The 7,845-nt window shown below is 50.4% G+C and overlaps 1 pseudogene; it reads left to right on the top strand.

The window, feature by feature from the left end:
• The first annotated feature begins 5,007 nt into the window (after nucleotides 1-5,007).
• On the top strand, nucleotides 5,008-5,185 carry LOC144490654 (U2 spliceosomal RNA; annotated as a pseudogene).
• Nucleotides 5,186-7,845: the final 2,660 nt, after the last annotated feature.

The following is a 7,845-nucleotide window of genomic DNA, read 5'->3' as shown; positions in this document are numbered from 1 at the left end:
GGCTGATCTTTCGGCAGCGCTGTGGCTGCCAGTGGGGCCAGTCTGTGTGGGACTGCCGGCGGTGTACAGAATCATCTTTTCCCATTGATAGCCTTCCTTCCCGTGACTTTTACCCCCTTCCTCATTCGCTCATGTTCTGCTGCGTGTAACTGACAGGGTGTAAGTTTCTGGGCGTGGTGGGTACTTCCCTCAGTGTCTGCTGCTGACTTCCTGAATGAATGAAGAACAGCTCCCCTCGCCCATATGACCAATCCAGTTTAAAAAGAAATCATTGCCAAACGGTCGAATTTAGTGATGTTCCCCAACTTTGCAAAAATCAACCAATTATCTGAGTTTAATTCCTGAATAATTAATAGCAGATGCAGCAAAATTTCAGCCAACAAAACCCTTTCTGTCATGTGTTTTTGGTGAATATATCCTGCAGGGGACGATTAGAAGGCTAACATTGTGCTATATTGGGAACAAATGCTTTAACACACTTATCTGAAATCCATCCGTTCAGAAACTGTTCCGTCTGCACAAGTACACTCTGTTCAAAACATTTGCCGACGTCCATTGGTGGACAATTCAATTTGACTTTCCTTCAAGTTTCAGTCAGACGCTTCAAAGAACAAAGAACAAAGGACAGCACAGGAAACAGGCCCTTCGGCCCTCCAAGCCTGTGCCGCTCCTTGGTCCAACTAGACCAATCGTTTGTATCCCTCCATTCCCAGGCTGCTCATGTGACTATCCAGGTAAGTCTTAAATGATGTCAGTGTGCCTGCCTCCACCACCCTACTTGGCAGCGCATTCCAGGCCCCCACCGCCCTCTGTGTAAAAAACGTCCCTCTGATATCTGAGTTATACTTCACCCCTCTCAGCTTGAGCCCGTGACCCCTCGTGATCGTCACCTCCGACCTGGGAAAAAGCTTCCCAATGTTCACCCTATCTATACCCTTCATAATCTTGTACACCTCTATTAGATCTCCCCTCATTCTCCGTCTTTCCAAGGAGAACAACCCCAGTCTACCCAATCTCTCCTCATAGCTAAGGCCCTCCATACCAGGCAACATCCTGGTAAACCTTCTCTGCACTCTCTCTAACGCCTCCACGTCCTTCTGGTAGTGCGGCGACCAGAACTGGACGCAGTACTCCAAATGTGGCCTAACGAGCGTTCTATACAGCTGCATCATCAGACTCCAGCTTTTATACTCTATACCCCGTCCTATAAAGGCAAGCATACCATATGCCTTCTTCACCACCTTCTCCACCTGTGTTGCCACCTTCAAGGATTTGTGGACTTGCACACCTAGGTCCCTCTGTGTTTCTATACTCCTGATGACTCTGCCATTTATTGTATAACTCCTCCCTACATTATTTCTTCCAAAATGCATCACTTCGCATTTATCCGGATTAAACTCCATCTGCCACCTCTCCGCCCAATTTTCCAGCCTATTTCAGTTACGAGGACAGATCGGAGAGATTTATTCCTTAGTGTCACATGTATGCTTACATTAACACTGCAATGAAGTTACTGCGAAAATCCCCAAGCCCCCACACTCCTGTTTGGGAACATAGAACATAGAACAGTGCAGCACAGAACAGGCCCTTCGGCCCACGATGTTGTGCCGAGCTTTGTCTGAAACCAAGATCAAGCTATCCCACTCCCTATCATCCTGGTGTGCTCCATGTGCCTATCCAATAACCGCTTCAATGTTCCTAAAGTGTCTGACTCCACTATCACTGCAGGCAGTCCATTCCACACCCCAACCACTCTCTGAGTAAAAAACCCACCTCGGACATCCTTCCTATATCTCCCACCATGAACCCTATAGTTATGCCCCCTTGTAATAGCTCCATCCACCCGAGGAAATAGTCTTTGAACGTTCACTCTATCTATCCCCCTCATCATCTTATAAACCTCTATCAAGTCTCCTCTCAACCTCCTCCGCTCCAAAGAGAAAAGCCCAAGTTCCCTCAACCTTTCCTCATAAGACCTACCCTCCAAACCAGGCAGCATCCTGGTAAATCTCCTTTGCACTCTTTCCAGCGCTTCCACGTCCTTCTTATAGTGAGGTGACCAGAACTGCACACAATATTCCAAATGTGGTCTCACCAAGGTCCTGTACAGTAGCAGCATAACCCCACGGCTCTTAAACTCAAACCCCCTGTTAATGAATGCCAACACACTATAGGCCTTCTTCACGGCTCTATCCACTTGAGTGGCAACCTTTAGAGATCTGTGGATATGAACCCCAAGATCTCTCTGTTCCTCCACATTCTTCAGAACCCTACCTTTGACCCAGTAATCCACATTTAAATTTGTCCTACCAAAATGAATCACCTCGCATTTGTCAGGGTTGAACTCCATTTGCCATTTTTCAGCCCAGCTTTGCATCCTATCTATGTCTCTTTGCAGCCTACAACAGCCCTCCACCTCATCCACTACTCCACCAACCTTGGTGTCATCAGCAAATTTACTGATCCACCCTTCAGCCCCCTCCTCCAAGTCATTTATAAAAATGACAAATAGCAGAGGACCAAGCACTGATCCCTGTGGCACTCCGCTGGTAACCGGTTTCCAGTCCGAAAATTTTCCATCCACCACCACCCTCTGTCTTCTGTTAGATATGATGTGGAGATGCCGGCGTTGGACTGGGGTAAGCACAGTAAGAAGTTTCACAACACCAGGTTAAAGTCCAACAGGTTTATTTGGTAGCAAATACCATAAGCTTTCGGAGCGCTGCCCCTTCGTCAGATGGAGTGGATATCTGTTCTCCAACAGTACACAGACACAGAAATCAAGTTACAGAATACTGTTCTGTCTGGAGACAATACACATCTCTTTAACCTGTATTGAATGCTCCCTCCACCCACATTGTCTGTACCTTTAAGACCTGGCTGGCTGTAGAGATTCGCATTCTAATTAGTATTCTGTAACTTGATTTCTGTGTCTGTGCACTGTTGGAGAACAGATTTCCACTCCATCTGACGAAGGAGCAGCGCTCCGAAAGCTTATGGTATTTGCTACCAAATAAACCTGTTGGACTTTAACCTGGTGTTGTGAAACTTCTTATTCTGTTAGATAACCAGTTACCTATCCAATCGGCCAAACTTCCCTTTATCCCACACATCCTTACTTTCTTCATAAGCCGACCGTGGGGGACTTTATCAAACGCCTTACTAAAATCCATGTATATGACATCAACTGCACTACCTTCATCTACACACTTAGTTACCTCCTCAAAAAATTCAATCAAATTTGTGAGGCAAGACTTGCCCTTCACAAATCCGTGCTGACTATCCCGGATTAAGCTGCATCTTTCTCAATGGTCATAAATCCTATCCCTAAGGACCTTTTCCATCAACTTACCGACCACCGAAGTAAGACTAACCGGCCTATAATTACCAGGGTCATTTCTATTCCCTTTCTTAAACAGAGGAACAACATTCGCCACTCTCCAGTCCTCCGGCACCACCCCCGTGGACAGTGAGGACGCAAGGATCAAAGCCAAAGGCTCTGCAATCTCATCCCTTGCCTCCCAAAGAACCCTAGGATATATTTCATCAGGCCCACTGAAGGAGAATTTAGGATGGCCAACCCACCTAACCTGCACATCTTTGGACACTAAGGGGCAATTTAGCATGGCCAATCCACCTAACCTGCACATCTTTGGACACTAAGGGGCAATTTAGCATGGCCAATCCACCTAACCTGCACATCTTTGGACACTAAGGGACAATTTAGCATGGCCAATCCACCTAACCTACTCATCTTTGGACACTAAGGGGCAATTTAGCATGGCCAATCCACCTAACCTACACATCTTTGGACACTAAGGAGCAATTTAGCATGGCCAATCCACCTAACCTGCACATCTTTGGACACTAAGGGACAATTTAGCATGGCCAATCCACCTAACCTGCACATCTTTAGACACTAAGGGGTAATTTAGCATGGCCAATCCACCTAACCTGCACATCTTTGGACACTAAAGGGCAATTTACTATGGCCAATCCACCTAACCTGCACATCTTTGGACACTAAGGGGCAATTTACTATGGCCAATCCACCTAACCTGCACATCTTTGGACACTAAGGGGCAATTTAGCATGGCCAATCCACCTAACCTGCACATCTTTGGACACTAAGGGGCAATTTAGCATGGCCAATCCACCTAACCTGCACATCTTTGGACACTAAGGGGCAATTTAGCATGGCCAATCCACCTAACCTGCACATCTTTGGACATTAAGGGACAATTTACTATGGCCAATCCACCTAACCTACACATCTTTGGACACTAAGGGGCAATTTAGCATGGCCAGTCCACCTAACCTACACATCTTTGGAGACGAAGGGACAATTTAGCATGGCCAATCCACCTAACCTACACATCTTTGGGCTGTGGGAGGAAACCGGAGCACCCGGAGGAAACCCAAGCAGACATGGGGAGAACGGGCAAACTCCACACAGACAGTGACCTGAGCCGGGAATTGAACCCGGGTCCCTGACGCTGTGAGGCAGCAGCGCCAACCACTGGGCCACCGTGCCGCATCGAGATTGGGACTGTTCTTCTTGGAGAGAAGGCGGCTAAGAGGAGATTTGATAGAGATGTTCAGAGTCATGAGGGGAACTGGACAGAATAGATGGAGAGAAACTGTTTCCGCTCGTAAAAGGATTGAGAACTAGAGGGGCACAGATTTAAAGCAATTTGCAAAAGAAGCAAGCGCGATGTGAGAAAAAACTTTTTCAGGGCCGTTCCCCATTGTATTTGAACTTTGAAGTTCATTAACGTGTAGTTCCAATCTGCACTTTGTTCTTTCATAATGCCTGGATTAAATGACAAAGAATTTCCATCAAGATGACCACTTAGAGCACTTTCAAAGGACATTCATTCACGGGATGTGGGCATCGCTGGCTGGGCCAGCATTTATTGCCCATCCCTAATTGCCCTTGAACTGAGTGGCAAGAGTCTGGAGTCACATGTAGGCCACACCAGACAGGTAAGGATGACAGTAGGTACGACCGCTTCTCGGTCTTTTAGCTAAGGTCAAGTGTAGTGACTGTTCATACAGTTTAATATCTGATATGCCCCTTATCTGGGGGCCACATATTAAATTGGTTTTTGGAGCAGGGGGATGGTATTTTGGGTGGTACAGTGGCGCAGTGGTTAGCACTGCTGTCTCACGGTGCCAGGGACCAGGGTTTGATTCCCGGCTCGGGTCACTGTCTGTGTTGAGTCTGTACATTCTCCCCGTGTCTGCGTGGGTTTCCTCCGGGTGCTCCGGTTTCCTCCCACAGTCTGAAAGACGTGCTGGTTAGGGTGCATTGGCCGTGCTAAATTCTCCCTCGGTGTACCCGAACAGGAGTGTGGCGACTAGGGGATTTTCACAGTAACTTCATTGCAGTGTTAATGTAAGCCTACTTGTGACTAATAAATAAACTCGATTGACATCATTAAGACTTTTAAAAATTCCAGTGGGGGCGCGATTCTCCCATCTCGCTGCGGTGCGCGGGTAGCGCAGCGGGCAGGGAGACATCAGTGGCAGCTGTTTCACTGGCATCACGTTGGCGTTGTGGCCTCCGGGTGCGTCTCCGGGACTACGTTTTTTGACGCAATCAGCTCCGCACCAGAAATTTAGTGGGCCCGAGTCTGAATTCTCCGCGAGCGTTCCCCCCCCCCCCCGCACCCCCCCTCCCCCCCGCCCGGAGTGGTTCACTCCAGCAGGATTCACTCCTGGCCCCCACTAATGGGGAAGAGGCGGCCCGACCCCGCTGGAGGGATTAGAGGCCATTGAGGGCCCCCCCCCGGGAGGTCGAGGGGTAAAGCGGGGGCGGTGCCCCTTGTGCAGTGCCAGCCTGGCACCCTGGCACTGCCCATGGGGCACCTAGGTACTGGCCACTGGGCAGTGGCAAGGGGGCAGAGCGTATTGAGGGGTGATCCTGGAGGGGGTGGAACCTGCTGCCACACTGCCAGAGGATCGGGGAGGGAGAGAAGGAGCGAGGGTGATCAGGACTGGCCACCCTGGTGTCGGCGGCGGGTCAGGGGTGGGTCTGCTGGAGGAGGGGGAAGGACTGCTGGGGTGGGGGAGATCAGGGCTGGCCATCGGGGAGAAGAGGGAACTTTGGGGGTTCGTTATCACGATTGGTGAGGGGGGTGGGGACTGTCCGGGGTTTACGGCAGGGGGGGGAGTTCGGTTTGGTTGGTGGAGGGAGTGGGGGAGTTTTGGGGAGGGCAGAGGGGCTGACCTGGGGAGGTCTGGGAGGCCAGCGATTGGGGGGAAGGGGGGGGGGGTCGGAGGGGCAGTGTTGGTGGGGGGGGGGGGGTCACGGTGCTCACCAAGGATCGAGCAGGCCAGCGATCGGGAGTGCGGGGATACTGCGCATACGTCAATCTCGGCGCTGACAGAGCGGCGTACGCGCAGTGGCTCACTCAGTGCTATGCTGCTGCTTCTCCAGCGGGAATGGGCCCTGTCCACTGATTTCCTGAGTGAATCCCGCTGAGGCACACTGCAGAGTGTGGAAGATACATTCTGAAAATCCCACTGGAAAAAAAGCGGCGGGATTTACTCCCGTTTTCCCACACGTCGGGAGATTTTATTTTGGGAGAATCCCAGCTTAAGCCTTTCATTGGATTCACCACGTGCTGTGGTGGGGCTTGAACCCAGAGTGACTCACTGGATTACACTGACGACACCATTACTTCCCCAGTGAGTCGCACAGTACTTTGTGGGACCGTAATGATGGAGTAATTAGGCACCATTACGAAGCTCGGTCAATCTGACAAAACGCTTAATCAGAGGCAGAAATGGAGAAAATGCTGCATAAACTCAGCAGGTCTGACAGCATCTGTGGAGAGAGAATAGAGCCAACACAGCTCTGACAAAGGCTCATCCAGACTCGAATGTATGACGGACTGGGCTATGTTCACGACCTTTTGTAGTTCCTTGTGGTTTTGGACAGAGCAGGAGCCATACCAAGCTGTGATACAACCAGAAAGAATGCTTTCTATGGGGCATCTGTAAAAGTTGGTGAGAGTTGTAGCTGACATGCCAAATTTCCTTCGTCTTCTGAGAAAGTAGAGTTACTTTCCTCGAAGCACCGTCACAATATAAATTGCCCCAAGGCGCTTTGCAGACACGTAATCGAACATTTGACACAGAGACACGTGAAGAGATATTCGGGCTGTTGATCACAGCTGGATGCAGCAGATTTTCAGAAGATTTTGAGGAAGGCAGAGAGAGGAGGAGACGACCAGGCTCTCCCAGGCAGACACATGCTGGAGTAACTGAAATCAGGAAGAGGCTGGAATTAGAGGCGCACAGAGATCCCAGATGGGTGTTTATAGCGATAGGGAGGGGTTGTAGAGGCTGGAGGAGGTTACAGAAATAGGGAGCGGGTGCAGGGGGCTGGAGGAGGTTACAGAGATAGGGAGGGTTGTAGGGGCTGGAGGAGGTTACAGAGATAGGGAGGGGTTGTAGAGGCTGGAGGAGATTATAGAAATAGGGAGCGGGTGCAGGGGGCTGGAGGGGTTACAGAGATAGGGAGGGGTGTAGGGGCTGGAGGGGTTACAGAGATAGGGAGGGGTGTAGGTGCTGGAGGAGGTTACAGAGACAGGGAGGGGTGTAGGTGCTGGAGGAGGTTACAGAGATAGGGAGGGTTGTAGGGGCTGGAGGAGGTTACAGAGATAGGGAGGGGTGTAGGGGCTGGAGGAGGTTACAGAGATAGGGAGGGGTGTAGGGGCTGGAGGAGGTTACAGAGATAGGGAGGGGGTGCAGGGGGCTGGAGGAGGTTACAGAGATAGGGAGGGGTGTAGGGGCTGGAGGGGGTTACAGAGATAGTGAGGGGTGTAGGTGCTGGAG

This window comes from Mustelus asterias, unplaced genomic scaffold (genome assembly GCF_964213995.1).
Source record: "Mustelus asterias unplaced genomic scaffold, sMusAst1.hap1.1 HAP1_SCAFFOLD_3556, whole genome shotgun sequence".
Classification (NCBI taxonomy): Eukaryota; Metazoa; Chordata; class Chondrichthyes; order Carcharhiniformes; family Triakidae; genus Mustelus; species Mustelus asterias.
The sequence above is the reverse complement of the archived record's forward strand: the minus strand, read 5'-3'. Positions and strand labels throughout refer to the sequence as shown.